Genomic DNA, 21,009 nt, shown 5'->3' with positions numbered 1-21,009 from the left:
TCCGCAAAAAAAAAAAAAAAACTGAAAACGGCACAACGGCCACGGATGCACACAACGGTTGTGTGCATGAGGCCTTAAAGAGGAAAAGGATTAAGAAGGATCAAAGATGTTCTGCAGCATCTAGGCTTTTCACCCTACCTCAGCTGCTCCAGAACCTCTTTCTGACAAGGAGGGTCAAGCGTCATGCTGATCTCTGAGGTCAATCAACGGTGAACAAAAAAAAAACAAAAAAAAAAAAAAAAAACACTTCATTCCTTATTAGAAAGAGGTTCTGCAGCAGCTGGGGAAGGGATCATTCAGCGACTGGGTTCTACTGCAGAACGTCTTTCTGAAAAGTACCTGTAAGCTTCATGTCCACAACACAGATTCCCTCTCTTTTCACAGAGGTTCTGCAGCAGCTGAGGCAATGAGTTGTATACAGCTGCTGCAGAACCTCTTAAAGGGAAAGGGGTTCAAAGTGATCAAAGATGTTCTGCAACAGCTAGGCTTTGGACCTCAGCTCCTGCAGAACCACTTCATGACATTCAGGTCAATAAATGTGCACTCTATAGTATACTGCCCCAGCTGCTGCAGAACCTCTTTTTGAGATTCATCTCAATGATAACTGATGTTAGATCTTCTATATGAGAAAACATTGGGGTGCTACATGTCAATCAATCCATAACCGGTAAGAAGTTTCCCTTTCACAAAAAGAGGTTCTGCAGCAGCTGTATGTTCAAAGAGAACATGCATGAAGTCAATAGGGACTTGTGACCCGCTTTACGGCTGCGGCGCTCCTCTGGGATTTCTCATAACTTAGGAGTGCATTATAATATGTCAATATTAATTCCAGAACTGAATGGGTTAACTAATTTAAAAATTAACAAAACTTCAGTTACAGCTTGCGCAGGAGACGACAGGAACTGCCGGCAGCTTAATACCGCCGCGACTAAAAAAAGCCACCACTTAATTAGGTCTTTAATTGCTTTTTTCTGTAGACCCGCCCTCTCGGCGGGAGCTCAGCCGCGCTAACTGCGGCACACTCTGCTATCTGCTCACCTTAAAGGCGGGTTTACACAGCGCGATGGAGCAGGCCATTGTCTGGAAGGAAATGTTCCTTCCTGATAACTGCCCCTCGTCAGTGGAGGTGAAGGCTACTGCCATCGCTCATCCCCATACTGATTCATGGGGGGGGGGGGGTCCTTTATTAAATCTTCTCTGGCGTAAAAATAATCGACCATTTTAGTGCCTGTGTAATATTTTGTTGCATGGGTGTGTTTTTTTTGTTTGTTTTCTTACACACGAAGGGGATGCTTGTCGGGGAAAATTTGCTACTTTTTCACCTACAAACAGATGGAAAACTAGATGAAACAACACAAGCCTTGTACGTTTTTTCAAGCCAGCACCTGGATCTGAATATTTTTGAAACTGCATTTAATTAAAAATGTAGTAGAGCCACTATACTAACTCTATAAAACCTCTATGCCATGTGCCTTCCGTTCAATTCTTTACTTTTCGGTCCACCTTGCTGAGGTGCACCTACATGCTCAGTTCCATCCTTCAACTGCCACTGGCTGGGCTTTACTATTAGAAACTGTGATGGCTATAAAGGAGAGCGCTGCAGCGGAAAGGATATGCCCCCCTGAGCTGTAATAGGGAGAGAGCTGCAACAGAAAGGACACGCCCTCTTAGCTGTGATAGCGAGAGTTTCAGCAGAAAAGACACACCTGAGCTGTGATAGGGAGAGAACTGCAGCAGAAAGGGACCCCCCCGTGCTGTGATAGAGAGCTGCAGAAAGGACATGCTCCATGAGCTGTGATAAGGAGATGGCTGCAGCAGAAAGGACACATGCCCTGAACTGCTAGCCTGAAATAACTAGAAGAGCAACTGGGGCAATGAATGAGGAGATCTCTGGGCCCATGGGATGTACAGGGCTGGTTCTATATTTGGTTGGCATGTACTAATTAATCATACAAAATACATACCGATAGGGACCTTAGATTGTGAGCCCCATTGGGGACAGTTGGATGCTTGTCTGTAAAGCTCTGCGGAATATAGTAGCGCTACATAAGTGCATAAAATAAATAAAACATTCCAATACACATTAATCATGGATACCCCCTTTATTATAGTGTAGGGACAGGAATGTTACAATTTTTTGTAATATTCTTCTTTGTACTAGAAAACTGGGTGAAAAGAGAGTCCTCAGTAACTACTTTCATTTTGGGAAGCACCAGTTTTGTCCTAATGCATGCTGAATGGAAAGCAATCTGTTCAGTATGCATCAGGATGTCTTCCGTTCCGTCCCTTGTATGGTATTTGACCGGGCAAAATACCGGAACAATACCGCACTTGCCGGCATTAATTTCCATAGAGATGTATTAATGCCGGATCTGGTACCAAGTGTTCTGGAAATTGCTGCATCGCTGGATTCGGTTTTCCCGTCTGCGCAGGGGTATAGGAGGAGCGGGTTTCTCTTTTGATCTTTGAATACTGGATCTGTGGATGAGACAGATCCGTCGAAATACCGGATCTGGAAAAAACAGGTATCAGTTTGTATACGGATTGCCGGATCCTAAAAACGCTAGTGTGAAAGTACCTTAAAAAGGTCTAACTGAGCTAAGGAGAGTCTGCCTTCAGGGTAAAGCATTCTACTGATAGTTGGAGACACTTGTAACAAGTCAGATGGGCAGCGATGTACATAGTCAGGGACGGGGCAGTGACAAGAGGCCACCGAGGGCAGGGATAGGACACATGTACATAGTCAGGGACTGGGGCAGTGACAAGAAGCCACCGAGGGCAGGGATAGGACACATGTACATAGTCAGGGACAAGAGGCCACCGAGGGCAGGGATAGGACACATGTACATAGTCAGGGACCGGGGCAGTGACAAGAAGCCACCGAAGGCAGGGATAGGACACATGTACATAGTCAGGGACAAGAGGCCACCGAGGGCAGGGATAGGACACATGTACATAGTCAGGGACCGGGGCAGTGACAAGAAGCCACCGAGGGCAGGGATAGGACACATGTACATAGTCAGGGACTGGGGCAGTGACAAGAGGCCACCGAGGGCAGGGATAGGACACATGTACATAGTCAGGGGCAGGGATAGGACACATGTACATAGTCAGGGACTGGGGCAGTGACAAGAGGCCACCGAGGGCAGGGATAGGACACATGTACATAGTCAGGGACTGGGGCAGTGACAAGAGGCCACCGAGGGCAGGGATAGGACACATGTACATAGTCAGGGACAAGAGGCCACCGAGGGCAGGGATAGGACACATGTACATAGTCAGGGACAAGAGGCCACCGAGGGCAGGGATAGGACACATGTACATAGTCAGGGACAAGAGGCCACCGAGGGCAGGGATAGGACACATGTACATAGTCAGGGACAAGAGGCCACCGAGGGCAGGGATAGGACACATGTACATAGTCAGGGACAAGAGGCCACCGAGGGCAGGGATAGGACACATGTACATAGTCAGGGACAAGAGGCCACCGAGGGCAGGGATAGGACACATGTACATAGTCAGGGACAAGAGGCCACCGAGGGCAGGGATAGGACACATGTACATAGTCAGGGACTGGAGCAGTGACAAGAAGCCACCGAGGGCAGGGATAGGACACATGTACATAGTCAGGGACAAGAAGCCACCGAGGGCAGGGATAGGACACATGTACATAGTCAGGGACTGGAGCAGTGACAAGAAGCCACCGAGGGCAGGGATAGGACACATGTACATAGTCAGGGGCAGGGATAGGACACATGTACATAGTCAGGGGCAGGGATAGGACACATGTACATAGTCAGGGACCGGGGCAGTGACAAGAAGCAGCCGGAAGCCTCTACATTACACACAGGCGTCTTCAGCGCTCAGTAGAATACTTTAGACTGCCGATCTTCTTCACATCGCTCAGACCTTTGCTAAGAAATGGCTGCTGTCTGAACAAGCGCCTGTGCGGCAGCTCTTCTACACCGGTAACAAATCCAGAGCGACTGATAACCGCCATCATTGTGCGGTTACCCAGCTTTCCCAAGACTGTGAATGGCATTCAAAACTGCACCCAAACGTCTGCCTTTCTAATACGTTTCCCTAGGTGTCAGCGCAAATTTGTGACACAGTTTTAGTAGGATATTCCTGAAGCAGGAAGCCCAGGATGAGCAGAGTCAGCGACTATTGAGAACACCTGGAAAAGCGAATGTTAAAATTCATACAGTACGATAAAACAGAAAAAATCCAGTGAACGTAATGAGATTGTGCAGTGAAGATTTCAGGACTGACAGGCGGAGTGACAGAATGTGATCAGATTCTGTCATCTCAAAAATCTCCAGAAGTGAGCGACGCCGCTGTCATCATGTAGCGGAGAAGACGTGAGACGATGCAGAGATGCAGACGACAGAAACTCGAGATCTAGTCTCTTTTTTTCTTCTCTGCTCTCCATCACATCAGGTGAGGCACAGCGGTGACATGACGCGACCCCACAACGCTCCGCACTCTCGGGACTTGGAGGAGATGCCAGAAAACACGCAAGTGCCATCTGTTTGACAGGAGGCAGAGGCCCAAAACGCAAGAGCACAAAGAAAAAAAAAAAAAAAGTTATGTACAACTTAAAAGCGAAGGCCACCCCAGGCCCCGCTGTACAATGTGTACATACATCATGTATATGCAGCTCATGCGATTATCAGAAGTATCTGCTGTAGAAGGGACTGCATCTCCACGCAGCACAGACTTGCTTCAGTCACATACACCAAGGAAACACAAAGCATCTTCAGGATAAAGCCATACACCTTCCTTCTGAACTCCCCCATAAACATGCACACTCGGCGGAGCATGCATATGTTCCCAAGAGGGAGATACCTCTGGTCGCAGGCTTATCTGCTGCGAGAACAAAAGGCTTGGTCACGTGGAAATCCAACATGCCCGACCCTTCTTTCCTGCCAACATCTGCCACCAGGGGGGAGCTGGGACACCCCATACATTTTAGAGCATTGGCTGCTCCCACCAAAATCAGCAGCGTCGACCGACATTGATCTAATGATTGTCAGTTTAAAGGGGGCTGATCAGAATTAGAAAAACATGGCGGCTTTCTTCCAAAAACAGCACCACCCCTGCCCGTGTTGTGTGTCTGGCAGGGTGGAGCGAACCTGGTTCGGATTGCTGTATCCGAACCAGATTCTTTTAAAAACTACGATAAGAATATCGGCTCCGTCCTACCGTAAAATGAATGGCCTCCACGGAGGTCTTTCTGAATATTCAGCGAATATCGCAAGACTTACTTTGTCTCGCCTCCGTCACGTGTTACAGTAATTTATGTGAATAAATGCAGTATCAAAATACGAAGCCGAAAGGGCCTTATTTCTAATTACGGGTAATTCCTTTCACTACCTGACGAGAAACAGGGAAAAACTACTTGTAATAAGGAAACATTATAATAAATAAATACAGAAGAATTTCATGGAACAGAACCCCGATTAGTGTCAGGGCTGCATGCACGGAGCCTGGCGTCTCTTCAGCTACAGGGTCAAAGATACTCAGGGGCATGGCTGTAAGGAGTGCAGAGATAACAGAGATCTTCTTGCCCCTGAAGAGGGTAGAGGAGGGGTAAAGTCTCCTCTGCCATATAAGATAACAAAAAGCAAAAATTAAAATAACTCAAGAAAAGCATCAGCATAAAAAGACAAGAGAGACAGATTGCGCTGCTGCGGCGTGCTGGCCGCTTCTTGAGGACGGCCCACCATTCACACCCTGTAATTAGCATCTGTCGGATTCTTTATATTTGCAGCTACATTAACATAATCCTAGCTCTGCAGAAAATAAAAAAATAAAAATCCTCCCCATCATCTCGTACTTAATATTTGTGCAGCTGGGAAGCGTCTCCGGCAAATCTCCAGCATTGTCGCCCTCTCGTATAGAGCAGAAACAAGGGACTCGCTAAATCTGCAGGAAAATAGAAGCAGCGTTATTATTACCGGGAAGAAGAGTTTCAAGCAGCTTTATGTGCACAAATAATGATGAGGCTTGCCTCCCAAAATATGGGGGGGGTGGGGTGCATGCATTAACAGCATCCTCTGAATGTCACTACCAAAATGGCAGCTGTCTAGATTTTAACATTTTAAAAGTTGCAGCCTTTTAACAAAATGGGGCAGCTGGAATTGACTTGTGACGCTTGTACATTTGACAATCCAGAATGTCTGATAATCTGCACTAGCAGAAGTCTTGCTACTAATGGCCCTTTCCTACGGATGTCCAATAATCCGGCATCCATCAGGCCAAATAATTCCTTGGTTTAAGTAAATACTTACATACCCCAATGGGGGAAAAATATTCTGGAGAAGCTTGGCCTAGTGTCATTCTTGGAAAAGTTCCTCCTGGGTGTTAGCATTCCTCTCAACAATAGGGCGTGTCCCTACACTGTCAACACTGATTGGATGGCATCAGGTATACACCCCATCGGCAAGGGGAATGGTAACGGGGTTCAAAAGAGTCCTACATTACCAGGAAGGATAAAGCCGCTTTCAGACGAGCGGGTGTCACGCTCCGGACTCGCGTCGCAGCACCCGTTCTGAACTTCCAGCCCTGCCGGGGTCGCATAGCATTATAGTGATTTATGATGCTATGTAACCCTTAGAGGTCTGGAATGTATTTGATAACACTGACATAATGCTAAGGGTTACATAGCATCATAAGTCAATATAATTCTATGCGACCCCGGCAGCGCTGGAAGTTCAGGACGGTTGCTGCGACGCGAGTCCACAGAGTGACACCCGCTTGTCTGAAAGCAGCGGCCTAACAGAGGAACAAGGGCAGAGTTTCTTTTTTTTTTTTTTACAGGGAGCACAAGTTTTTACTAAAAACAGGCATATCAGGAATGGTGACCAATGCTTTTTAACCCATGAGATTCCTAATCTGTACTTCTGGATTTGAAAAATGGCAGATTATCAGATAGGACGGATTATTGGGTGTTTGTACAAAAGGAAATTAAAGGGGTTGTGCTACATTTTAAAAACGGATCCCCTAAACATAGAATAGAGGTCAGCAACCTCCAGCTGTTGTGAAACTACAATTCCCAGCATGCTCCATTCATTTCTATGAGAGTTCTTAGAAAAGCAGAGCCAGTATGCATGCTGGGAGTTGTAGTTTCACAACAGCTGGAGTGCCGGAGGTTGCCTATCCCTGGAATAGAGGATGTATCAGATTGTGGATGATAAGACCGCTGGGACCCCCAGCAATCATGATGGTGGAGGGGCCCAAGTCTTCCTCTATGTACGAACCGGGGCTCGAGCATGCATGTTTTTGCTGTTAAAAAGTACAGCGCTTTCCCTTGTCTCCATACGAGGAGACACAAGACCCCAAATCTCATAATCAGTGGGGGTCCCAGCGGTCATACCCCCCCACTATAACAGATGGCACAACCATTTCAGAAAGTCCATGGAGGGCCCTGGGACCCTCGCACCAGAGCCCCTCCAGTGTTAATCCAGACATTTTGACGAGGCAAAACCAGCAAGTAGAAATTATCACAAACCTGAGAAATGTAGTCCAAACAATCTGCAAGAAATAACAGACTCTCGCAAGATGACACCTGGTTATTAAATGCGTCCCCTCCATGCACGCCTCATCGCTGCGTACCCATGGATACAGCCTGCGTGTCAGGATACAGCATTACTCTGTATATGGAGACCTTCCTGCAAGCTTCTATATGTAACCTGCATACCCCATGTCCTATACAACCCATCTACTAGTCATATTACCTACCCCCCAACCTGATATTCTATAAACCGCAGGATACGTGCCATGACTAGAGCGACTTTCCCCATCCGTACACTGCTGCACCGTTGTGTCCATATATTTAATTCTGACAGCCACCCGTAAGGGATGGATTTATACAGTTCCCTCCCATCCAACTCAATGAAAAAGCTGACTATAGGAAGCTCCCCCTAGTGGTGGCTGCAGGCAGACAGAATTTTATTTATGGCTTTGGGATGGGAATAAAAGGGGTTTGGATCGGTCGCAACTGACGGGACAAAAGGAGACAAGGGAAAAGTATGGGCTTTTCACAGGCAGGTGAACTACAAGTCCTAGAAAGACCTAGGTATAGTCACTCATCTCGCACACCCTAAAAGATATAAAATGTGCTTCCCAACTTAGGCTACTTTCACACTGGTGTTTTGGCTTTCCGTTTCTGAGATCCGGCTCAGGGCTCTCACAAGCGGTCCAAAACGGATCAGTTTTGCCCTAATGCATTCTGAATAGAAAAGGATCCGATCAGAATGCACCAGTTTGCCTCCATTTCGCTCTGGAGGCTGTTTGAAGCATTTTGCTGTCCCCCTGACGAAACAGAGCCAAACGTCAGGCACACAATGTAAGTCAATGGAGACGGATCCATTTTCTCTGGCTAGGTTACAGATAATACAAACGGATTTGTTCATGACGGATGCATGCGGTTGTATTATTGTAACGTATCCGTTTTTTTTTGCAGATCCATGACGGATCCACCCAAAACGTGAGTGTGAAAGTAGCCTTCTACTCATGTGTCAGTTGTCAATGCAGGTATGGAATTAGGCTCATGAATCGGGGTGCTCTGGATGATTACATCTATACACCCCACCCAGAAAGCAGATCTAAATGCATGGAGGGAGACACAGCATAAATAAGGGAAGAGATACCCTAACCAGGCCCCTGGAATTGGATGTGTATCTTCTTAGGGGTCTGCAATGGTAACAATAAGGAAGCAGAGGGGCTCACAACCTTCTCCAGTGTCGTAACCCTCACATAACTCTCCATGAACATGCAGTAATCAGACCCCTGAGCCCTCCGCCATACCTAGACGATATAGCATATCCTTCCAGAAATTCCTTGGATGTCATTCCTAAAAGGATTTGCACACATCCGTTTTCCTGTTTTAGGATACCTGCACACGGGTGGGGGGTTTCAAAACAGAAAATCCATGATGTTTTTCATGCAGGAGTATTTTTGGCAAGAATTCCGCTCCAGAAATACCAATGCAGAACCTCTTCATTGATTTCAACTGAGAATTCACATGTTAAACCACAGCACTCTTTTTCCCCGCTTGCTTTCTATTCTTTAGTGTCCATTCCATCCAGAATTTCCATTAAAAATAAGCAGGACTGAAAATGATTGAAACCGCACAAAAAAGTTTAAAACGCATCAGGAAAAAAACGTCATGCAAAAAAGAACTGATGCAGATTCCACATCATGTTTTTTTCAGCACAGAAAATCCTCTGTGTAAACCTACCCTTAGGATATGTTCACATGGAGGATTTTGTCAGAAAACGCTGTGATTTCTGCCGTGGGTTTCCTTGCAGGCTAGCGCTCTAGGTTTAGCTCCACAAAGGGTCCAAGCGGTAACTGCACCAAGATTGGACCTGTATATCTTTGGCGCCGTCTTGAAAATCACGCTGCAAAAACTGTGGACGCATGAGCTGCTGTGCGGCAACCCACTGAAAACGACAGGAGGTGCTTTCAGAGCAGATGTGGATAATTTTCAGCACAGAATATGCGGTGAAACCTGTTCCCAAAATTATCTGATCACGCAATCCCACCGCCAGCACGTAATCACCAGCCGCCATCGGCGTGATCGTCGCGCTGGGAGTTGATTGTCTGCCTTTTGCAAAACAACAAAAGTAATCATCTCAAATCAAGACGATAAACGTCACAAATCCTCTCATTTCTAAGTGGGGAAGAAAGGTAATTCTTGAAAAATTAAGACTTCTGCATTCAAATGTTTGCATCAATTCCTCACCATTTTCCAAATCTCTGCTTGCCATCAGTGAATAGGAACATTCTTGTTTACACCCAAAGGCTTAACACCCGTTTTAATCCTGTGCATCGCGCTGATACAGTGTAATAAAACCAGCAGCCGTGTCATCTGCAAACAAAGGCGCAGTTTGTTACAAAGTGAAGATTTACACGCTCCGAGCAGTAGCTTCCTTCCCGACAACTGGCTGCTCCTTCAGTGGGGGTCAAGCGCTACATGCAGCTGTCCCCTCCGCAGTATGAATATGATCGTCCTCATACAGCTGCATTGCTTGCTGGCAGCAGATCGCTCATTCATTGGGTGATCGCTGCACCCTTAGACAGGCAGATTATTAGGAACGTTCGTAGGAAGGTTTATACCCAATAATCTGCCCAACAATTGGGCAGTGTAAACCGGCCATAAGGATTGCCTCCACTACTGCAATGTAATAATTATAAACCTTCAGCTGTATGAGCAAGGCTATGTCAGGATAGGTTTAACCTTCCAGATCCGGGATGCCCAACTTGCGGCCCTCCAGCTGTTGCAAAACTACAATTCCCAGCTATCAGTGCATGTTGGAAATTGCAGTTTTGCAACAGCTGGAGGGACGCAGGTAGGGCATCCCTGCTCTAAAATGTTTATTGTAATGTTGGGACATTAAACAAACAAACAAAAATTCCCTTATACAATAAACAGGTTTAGGCTAAAAGGACAACCTCAGCCCACCACATGCACCTCATAAATGTCCCCTCCTCTGGTTTTGTGGATAGACAGAAGCATGGCTGAACCAGACTCCCTCTGACAACACTTCTGTACGTGGTTCCTCACTGTCTATGACCAGACAGGACAACAAATTCTGGATGCCAGGTGGCTGATGTGCCCGGTTACCCACAGTTGACATCTCCAGGCCACTGGCACCATCCTCATCTAGGTCTTCTTCCTAGGAAATGACCAGAAAGGTGATGCGGACAACCATTTGGGATCCACAGACTGTCACTGAAGAACGGGGGCTGGAATCGTCACTCATGGATGACACCAATATAAAGGTGCGTTATCCAAGATGATGGAGACGTCCACTCTGGACAAAATTAGGATTAATGGCAATAAGGGGAAGAGACCACATAGAGCTGCCTGCACCTAAAATGCAAACCCTATGAGAAGGTTTCTCTGCCAAAGTAGACAATCCCTTGAATTGGAATTGATCAGAGTGCTCAATTTCATCCATGACCGCCAATCCTTCCCAAACCAGTATCTAAAAACCTTCATCAAGTGTCTTTTTCCTTGGTGCTTGAATTCTCCAAGATAGTGTGCTGAGGGCTACACTACAACCCCCTCCTCCTGCTGACACTTCGCCGTCACTGCCTTCTGCCAGCACAAACCCCACAATTTGCACACATTGTGCTACTCACATAAAATAAGAGTCCTTGGCAGACGCAACGCCTCACCAATTCCTTCCTCGCAAAAACATTGGCTCACACTTACGCAGAGACATACGCAACACAGGGAGCAGATATACACAAACAGCTCTGCATAACTCCAGTGCCTCCTCCTAGTAAACACTGCGATACAGGGGGGACGGGCGCTGCAGGGAAGGATTCATACAGGGGACAGGATTTCCTTTGGCTCCAGGGGGCCCTACAATGCAGCTTTCAGCTTGTTTTTCCATATTCTGCATGTGTGCTCTGGCTAGCAAAAGCTGCAGCAGAGCCGAGTTTGTCATGTAGCACAATGATATCACATTGTGCTTTTAATAAAGGAAGCCTACTACCTACATGGTAAATCAGAGGAGTTAAACTGTCAATCACATTTACGAAAGAGTCTAACGTACAGATGTAGCAGAGCTATATTTGGTGATGCCGCCTTGGTTGCGCACTTTTATCTGCAGTCCTATCGAGCTCATATGCCTCATGGCTGAGGGTTTGTTACAATTGTATCCACTATATTTCTTCCTTTTTGGGATAAATACAGCACCTTTTCGGATAGTTACAATGTATCAGTGCAGCTAATGTATACTGTAGTGTAGCTCATAATTTAGGCTGGATACAATTGTAGCAAACCTCCAGCAGGAAGTACTTTTAGGTCGACCTCTTGACTCAAAATAAAAAAAGGTTTCAATTCACTGCCAGTTACCAGAGATCTCCCAAATGGTAAAGAACTGGAACAAAGTATATTAGAAAGTGGCAGAAGTTTTGTGATGGAATGGAATATTCTAATCAAGTCACTGGAGACATGACTGAGTACCTGACAGGGGCGTAACTACCATAGCGGCAGACCATGCGACTGCTATGGGGCCCAGGGCAAGAGGGGGCCCAGTCTTAGTTGGGATCATCTCCTCTTCTACTGAATGTGAAAACTTGGTCAGGACTCCACCCTCTAAAGCAGGCATCCTCAAACTGCGGCCCTCCAGCTGTTGTAAAACTACAACTCCCACAATGCCCTGCTGTAGGCTGATACCTGTAGGCTGTTCGAGCATGCTGGGAGTTGTAGTTTTGCAACAGCTGGAGGGCCGCAGTTTGAGGATGCCTGCACTAAAGGAACAACTTTTTGCAAATGAAGCAGTGGAAAAATGGCCCAAGGGTCACTGATGGCGTTTAGGCGGAAACCCTTCTGTACTGTGTGGGGGGCCTGGTTTGATCCTTGCTATGGGGCCCTTACTTCTCTATGTACACCACTGCTGACGACTCATGGTTCTCTAGGGACCTTACAGTAGGACCAGCAGTAGCGTTTCTCGCCCGTTACATATCCTTCCACCAGTGAGCGTTACATCAACATAAAATGGATGAATCTGACATCACGCTGGGCTGCTGCACATCACTATTGTGCAGGATGTGGAATGAGAGCCGTCATAAGGTGACACCAATTAGGGATGTGACAAAGTGCAGAAGGGAGGATTAATGTTATCACCTAATCCAATCTGCTGTCTACAAAGTGTGTGGCCTCAGAAATAGAAAGTGGCTACTATTGCCCTCTGCTCGTCCTTGCAAATATTGACCTGCAGGTTAAGTAACAAGGAATCCACATTTGAATATTAGAGAATTGCATAAATTACAATTCCCAGGTGCACATTACTATAATTACTGTAAAAAGTGAGGAGATCTTAATCCCTTAAAATCTATCCTGTATTATACTCCAGAGCTGCACTCACTATTCTGCTGGTGCAGTCACTGTGCACATACATTACATTACTTATCCTGTACTGATCCTGAGTTACACCCTGTATTATACTCCAGAGCTGCACTCACTATTCTGCTGGTGCAGTCACTGTGTACATACATTACTTATCCTGTACTGATCCCGAGTTACATCCTGTATTATACTGAGTGTTGGACTGGGGTACCTAGGGCCCACCAGTAAAATGTATTATGGGGGCCCTCCGTACGGATACATTCAAATATAATAAATAATCTAACATGTTTTTATATACAAAAAATTGTTTTTAATATGAACATAGGCTGGTTGAGGTGCTGCAAGTCTAATGTGTTATGTGCCACTTGTGCAGCGGGTGGGATACTAGGGGCCTACCTTCTCAGGGGCCCACCGGGGGATTACCCTGTATCCCTGGGGGCCAGTCCGAGCCCGATTATACTCCAGAGCTGCACTCACTGTGTACATACATTACTTATCCTGTATTGATCCTGAGTTACATCCTGTATTATACTCCAGAGCTGCACTCACTATTCTGCTGGTGCAGTCACTGTGTACATACATTATTTATCCTGTACTGATCCTGAGTTACATCCTGTATTATACTGCAGAGCTGCACTCACTATTCTGCTGGTGCAGTCACTGTGTACATACATTACTTATCCTGTACTGATCCTGAGTTACATCCTGTATTATACTCCAGAGCTGCACTCACTATTCTGCTGGTGCAGTCACTGTGTACATACATTAAATTACTTATCCTGTACTGATCCTGAGTTACATCTTGTATTATACTTCAGAGCTGCACTCACTATTCTGTACAGATTGCATACTTTATACCTCAGAGCATTCCCTGCTGGTTCAGTGTAGGGAAAGTAATTTGCATTCTGGGAAGCGTTGATTTTAACGCCAGATACTGTACAATAATCTGATGCAGGAAATTAACTAACCCCTGGCTTTATATGAACTCCGGTACAACCATCTTGTTGACCATTTACAACAGCAGAATTATGAAAGCAGCACTGGAGTATTAATAAAACCATTACAGGCTTAATAGAAGTTGTGTCACGATTCCACTGCAGGTCGTCATTTGTGGCAGCCTGTATGTCAGTGATCTGCAGTCAGACTGGTATAAAACAGCTCGCACCCACTGAGGTGCTATTTTATGGAACGATTAGGCTCCGGTCATAGCGCTTTCCCTTATTAAGATGCCAACGTCAATATCGTGCCAGTCGTCTATGTACTTACGCCATACCATATAAGCCCTGATGCATGAAATGTGCCCATGACACGTGTTTATAACCAACGTGAGAAGGTTACCTGCGGTCGTCAGCTCGACGTATGCCGCCCCTCCCCCGTACACCAGTACATAACAAACCGCACTTCCAGGAAACCAGCTCAAAACCGTCATTCACAAGTACGACAACCAGATCAGCACAGCTTCCCTTGAACCCACAAAAGAGTATTTTTTAAAGCAAAAAGTGATGCTGAGGGTTGTAGTTTCACCACAGGTCGGAGACCTCTGCCATACACCATATGTATCACACATGGGTCCTCTACCCCTCGCCCTTCTCAGGAAATATTTGCATATAGATATACTTTGTGTGCACTATGCTCAACATTGTTAAGATCTCTGCTAGCTGTTGCCATATAGAAACCTTTAACGTTCAGAGCCCAAAGTGTGCTACACTGTGTCCGTGTGGGTAATGAGAGAAATGTGATGTTCAGCCGACAGTGGATGGTCTGCGTCTGTATAACTAGAATGCTCTGGCAGCTACAGGTTGTCAGGGCATGCTGAGAGTTGTAGTTTTGAACCAGCTGGAGAGCCACAGGTTGGAGCTCATTGGCTTAGGCCTCATGCACACGACCGTTGTGCCGTTTATCGTGATTTTCTGCGGACCCATTGACTTTCAATGGGGTCAGTTGAAAACTCGGCTAATGCACCGTTTGTCATCCGCGTCCGCGATCCGTGGTTCCAGTCCGTCAAAAAAAAAATATAACCTGTCCTATTATTTTCGCGGACAACGGTTCGTGGACCCATTCAAGTCAATGGGACCACTAAAAACCACGGAGGCACACAAGATTGTCATCCGCGAGTCCGTTTTTTTCCCTATCATTTGCATGGCAAACCTGTCTTCGATTTTTTTTTTTTTTTTACTTTCCTTCATGTCTGGTGATCCTCCAAAAATAAAAGGAAGACACACGGAAACAAAAACGGAACCCCATTTTGCGGAACGGAACACAACGGTCGTGTGCATGAGGCCTTACACTGATACATTATTTTGAATCCCGTCGTCTGACAGCTCATATTTAGCTCTCATTTCTGATCTCCTAACCTCGAACACTCTCATATAGCTCCGTTTTTGAGTTTTATTATTAAGTATTTATGAGGTCAGAAGGTCAGGTATAAGAGCTACACATGAGCCATCAGACAACAGGATTCAAAAGGAAAAAAGAAAAGTGACAGCTTGCAATCAGACACATTTTTAACGCCCTGATCTCAAAACAGCTGAAGATATTTAATAAAGATCAATTGAAAACATTATTTTTAGCCCAAAATTAGTAAAATGCAATAATAATTTAAAAAAAATAACGGACACCCCTTCTTGGCAATATGTTGGGACGGCGAAGGGAAGCATAACTAAGCCAATCGAACACAATGGGGGTCATCAGATTCCAACTTTCATTTTTCAAAAGGAGCTCTGAAGAATGAAAGGTGGAATCTGATTGGTTGATATGGGCAACTAAGGCTACTTTTACACTAGCGCTTCTATTTTCCGGTATTGAGATCCGTCATAGGGTCTCAATACCGGAGAAAAACACTGCCGATTTGTCCCCATTCATTGTCATTGAGGACAGAACGTAACTGAACAGAACGGAGAGCTCCAAACTGCATTCCGTTCGGTTGCATCCCCATCGCGAAAGTTTGCTTTCCGTCCTGGGATGTGGAGCAAAACGGATCTGTTTTATCTGACACAATAGGAAACAGATCTGTCCCCCATTGACTTTCAATGGAGTTCATGACGAATCTGTCTTGGCAATGTTAAAGATAATACAACCGGATCCGTTCATAACGGATGCAGATGGTTGCATTGTCAGTAACGGACGCGTTTTTTGCTGAACCCTGCCGGATCCAGCAAAAAAAAACGCTAGTGTGAAAGTAGCCTTAGCTAGTTCTACGTTACAGCAGTTTTGATAAATGTCCCCGAAAGGGTTTGTAAATAAGACCCAACATATTAAAACTCATGGTATGGAAAATGGCGCAGCTGCCCCTAGCAACCAATCAAACTGCTTGTTATATTTTTACAAGGGCCTCTGAAAAATGAGAACTGGAATCTGATTCGTCGTTATGGGCAACAGCATCACTTTCTACCCTCCTCGGGTGAACATGGCGCTCTGACCCCTTCCCTCTATGCTTTCCGGAATTTATTTCTATACGAGATCTGTCGCCATCACACTTGGCTGGCTGAAGTGTCTGCACTAGACCGCCAGCGTTCTGCCTCTCCGTAGGGGACACCCAGTGGCGGACTGGAGACAATTTCCCTGTCGCAGGGACGGAGTTATTTCTTTGATTCAAAGATCATCTTCTGTTTGAGGGAACTGCTTAAATAACAATCACCCAACATCAGGGAATCTGTCTGAATGGAATATAGTCTTCGTTGCCCATAGCAACCAATCACAAGGCAGCTTTCATTTTCTTAGAGCACCACAAGAAATGAGAGCTGCGCTGTGATTGGTCGACTTCACATTTTTCTTCCTTTCTCATATCTGCTTCTCTGGAAAAACTGGGTGGTCAATACAGCCACTAATATGGACCAAACTGGTTGTCGCCCGTCTTGTCTAGGTCACCGACTGTAAAATATGTCCAGTTAAAACTAGTTCTGGTTTAGAAACCAATGTAAACCTTGGCAAGTATAGGTGATGGGCGACAATTAGCGGTAATCCACATGCGGTTACAGTGGCACGATTACAATCTGTACGGGCATGGACACGCCACAAAACCGTGAACACCCACTTCTGGGCAGGGTTTACATAAACCCCACCTGGGTGCACCCTAAACCAGCCATGAACACCCACTTCTGGGCAGAGTTTACATGAATCTTGTCCCGAACACCCCAAATCTGTTGTAAACACCCACTTCTGGGGAGGGTTTACATAAACGCCACCCACATCCCGGGAAAGATACATTTTTGTGGATTGGCTCGGAATTTCGAGAAATTCCCAGCAAATTCACGAAGGTTTGGATAACGGGATTTTCAGTTTGACCAAAGTGGATTTATCCCTTCTCAATGCACGTGATCCAATCGCTGAATTTTCCATGCAGTGTCTGTAGCAGCCGACACACGGTGGATATTATATTCGTGGTGGTAAAAAAAGAAAATAAAAAAAATTCACTAGTGCAGGGATCAGCAACCTTCAGCACCCCAGCTGCCGTGAAACTACAACTCCCAGCATGCAAACATTCTCAGCTGCTCTTCTAACTCCCACAGAAGTGAATGAAGCATTCTGAGAGTTGTAGTTTCTGAACAGCTGGTTGCTGAACCCTGCAATAGTGTATGAGCTGCTTGTGTGGATTTCCCATTGAAATCAATACGATGCGGTTTGCGGGCAGATTTCGGCACAGGATACGCAGCGAAATGCAAGTGAAATTTTTGCTATTTGGTTTTTATTGCGGGGAACCTCATGTAATAATCCGGAGAATACCCAGTACTCTGGAGGACAATGACAGTGGACGTACGTGTAATGCTTCATTTCCCCTTTGGAGGCGCTGCAGGGAGATAAAACACTAGGTTACCAGCAGATTACAGTTTATCATCGGGGGGGGGGGGGGGGGGGGGGGCGGCGGCGCCAGCTTTCCCAGAAACAGAACCAGGAATTGACTTTTACAGAACTCTGCATAAATGTTAAGGAAATACACGAGCAGAGACGTCAACTACACTTCTGCGCCGAGAAGATGAGAGCCATTAACCATGGAGAGCGACAGAAGCCCGGGAGTCACTTCCAGCTCCTCAGAGTAGAATTCCAAGACTTTTATTAAACCGTATTTCTTGAACTGCAAGACTATGAACACTATTCATTAAGGGGGCCTCTTCCAACCCCCCCCCCCCCCCCCTTCCCCAGAGAAGCAGAATTATCAATACTTCATTATTCCATTGAAATCTGGCATTTTTCCAGCCCGCACTTCAATAACGCTCTTTTTCAGACAGTTGCCTCACAAATTCACTTCGCAATTCCAACTTCCTGTTTTTTTCCCCTGCAGCCCTGGGCTAAGCTAAACCGAGCGAGACCGACAGCCCAGAGACCTCACAGAGAATAAGAAGCCAGCGAGAACAGGTTACGGATCAGGATGAGAAAAAAATAAAATAAAAAAAAATAATGCAAAGTTCTGTTTCATGAATATAAAGACAGAACTGCAGTATAGACCGACACTCACCGGTCATTGACAAATGGGCAAAAGGAAAGAGGATGCAACTCTAAAAATAATGCAGATTTATAGTTCATACAGGGTCTATGGGCGATGCTCCCTATGGACAGAGGCTGCACCACTTTTAGGGAAAATGGGGTATAGGGCAAAGACAGTGGGGTCCCGTAACTACAGCCATTAGAATGGTGAAAGACATGCAGTCATTTATATTCACAGGACGCTGCCATCACCTGTTCTGAAAGCCAAGCTGTCAATCATCCCGTGTGCCCTCCCACAACAAGCTGCTCCGCAGTGTAAACATTGGGGGCAACTACAGGAAGTGCATTTTTTGTACAGTTAACTTTCTATTACAGTAGAGTGCCTACAAAAAGTGCTTGCAAAGAGACAGTCCCAGACTGCGTAAGGGGTGGGTTTATTGTAACAGTTACGAAAAACTGCATATTCTGGGCGTTTGTTGTCTAGAATGGGAGTGGCTTAAACACTCTGCGATTTAAAGAATGAGACAACCCCTTTTCAGAATGCAGAAGACAATCATGGCTCCCACTCCTGGCACGCCCGGCCAGAATACAAGGAGTGGCTCTTATACAGAAGATTCACAAAAAGACTCCTGAAGAACCAGCTCCGACACATCTGAGCAGTTTTTCATGACGTGAAAAAGTATTAAAGAGGCTGGTGAGAATTAGAAAACCTGGCTGCTTTCATCCCAAAACAGCGCCACTCCTGCGCACAGGTTGTATTGGGTACTGCAGCTTGACTCCATTGAGGTGACCTGAGCAGAGCTGCAGTACCTGCTGTTGACAGGTGTGGTGCTGTATAGAGGCAGTGCAGCTGTGTTATCTGCCTCTGGTGAAGAATAGAGGGGGGGGGGGGGGGGGGGGATCTGAAACGATAGCAGTGCACGCAAAGGCTTGATTTTCACCTGCAAAACAACCGAGGAGTTCCCACAACTGCTGCTGCTGGCAGACCCTGCGCAGGACTGGCCATCCTCCTAGCAAAACATGAGATCCTGGGTACTGCCATTAATAAACACACAAGACAAGGTGCAGATGCTGCTGTCCAGCTTCATCTTAATGGGGCTTCCAAGAATATATACAGGTCCTTCTCAAAAAATTAGCATATTGTGATAAAGGTTATTATTTTCTGTAATGTACTGATAAACATTAGACTTTCATATATTTTAGATTTATTACACACCAACTGAAGTAGTTCAAGCCTTTTATTGTTTTAATATTGATGATTTTAGCATACAGCTCATGAAAACCCAAAATTCCTATCTCAAAAAATTAGCATATCATGAAAAGGTTCTCTAAACGAGCTATTAACCTAATCATCTGAATCAACTAATTAACTCTAAACACCTGCTAAAGATTCCTGAGGCTTTTAAAAACTCCCAGCCGGGTTCATTACTCAAAACCGCAATCATGGGTAAGACTGCCGACCTGACTGCTGTCCAGAAGGCCATCATTGACACCCTCAAGCAAGAGGGTAAGACACAGAAAGAAATTTCTGAACGGATAGGCTGTTCCCAGAGCGCTGTATCAAGGCACCTCAGTGGGAAGTCTGTGGGAAGGAAAAAGTGTGGCAGAAAACGCTGCACAACGAGAAGAGGTGACCGGACCCTGAGGAAGATTGTGGAGAAGGACCGATTCCAGACCTTGGGGGACCTGCGGAAGCAGTGGACTGAGTCTGGAGTAGAAACATCCAGAGCCACCGTGTACAGGCGTGTGCAGGAAATGGGCTACAGGGGCCGCATTCCCCAGGTCAAGCCACTTTTGAACCAGAAACAGTGTCAGAAGCGCTTGACCTGGGCTACAGAGAAGCAGCGCTGGACTGTTGCATGTCATTGGGAAATCAAGGTGCCAGAGTCTGGAGGAAGACTGGGGAGAGGGAAATGCCAAAATGCCTGAAGCCCAGTGTCAAGTACCCACAGTCAGTGATGGTCTGGGGCGCCATGTCAGCTGCTGGTGTTGGTCCACTGTGTTTTATCAAGGGCAGGGTCAATGCAGCCGCTATCAGGAGATTTTGGAGCACTTCATGCTTCCATCTGCTGAAAAGCTTTATGGAGATGAAGATGTCATTTTTCAGCACGACCTGGCACCTGCTCACAGCGCCAACACCACTGGTAACTGGTTTACTGACCATGGTATTACTGGGCTCAATTGGCCTGTCAACTCTCCTGACCTGAACCCCATAGAGAATCTGTGGGATATTGGGAAGAGAAAGTTGAGAGACGCAAGACCCAACACTCTGGATGAGCTTAAGGCCGCTATCGAAGCCTCCTGGGCCTCCATAACACCTCAGCAGTGCCACAGGCTGATTGCCTCCATGCCACGCCGCATTGAAGCATCCTGGGCCTCCATAACACCTCAGCAGTGCCACAGGCTGATTGCCTCCATGCCACGCCGCATTGAAGCAGTCATTTCTGCAAAAGGATTCCCGACCAAGTATTGAGTGCAGAACTGAACATCATTATTTGAAGGTTGACTTTTTTTGTATTAAAAACACTTTTCTTTTATTGGTCGGATGAAATATGCTAATTTTTTTAGATAGGAAATTTGGGGTTTTCATGAGCTGTAGCCAAAATCATCAATATTAAAACAATAAAAGGCTTGAACTACTTCAGTTGGTGTGTAATGAATCTAAAATATATGAAAGTCTAATGTTTATCAGTACATTACAGAAAATAATGAACTTT

The 21,009-nt window shown here is 45.9% G+C and overlaps 1 protein-coding gene across 7 annotated transcripts in view; it reads right to left on the bottom strand.

Moving 5' to 3' along the window:
• Positions 1 to 21,009, bottom strand: part of TP53I11 (tumor protein p53 inducible protein 11) — a 47,004-nt gene that overhangs the window by 17,822 nt on the left and 8,173 nt on the right. Inside the window, exon 1 of one of the 7 annotated variants that reach the window (XM_044271057.1) lies at positions 11,155 to 11,271. The exons of 5 other annotated variants lie outside the window; for them this stretch is intronic. The gene's annotated coding sequence lies outside the window, so the exon portion shown is untranslated. Of the gene's footprint in view, positions 1 to 9,751; positions 9,878 to 11,154; positions 11,272 to 21,009 lie in introns of those variants that run through there. One more of the 7 variants, XM_044271054.1, reaches the window with a different exon arrangement.

The sequence above is a fragment of the Bufo gargarizans genome, chromosome 10, assembly GCF_014858855.1.
Source record: "Bufo gargarizans isolate SCDJY-AF-19 chromosome 10, ASM1485885v1, whole genome shotgun sequence".
In the NCBI taxonomy this organism is placed as follows: Eukaryota; Metazoa; Chordata; class Amphibia; order Anura; family Bufonidae; genus Bufo; species Bufo gargarizans.
The sequence above is the reverse complement of the archived record's forward strand: the minus strand, read 5'-3'. Positions and strand labels throughout refer to the sequence as shown.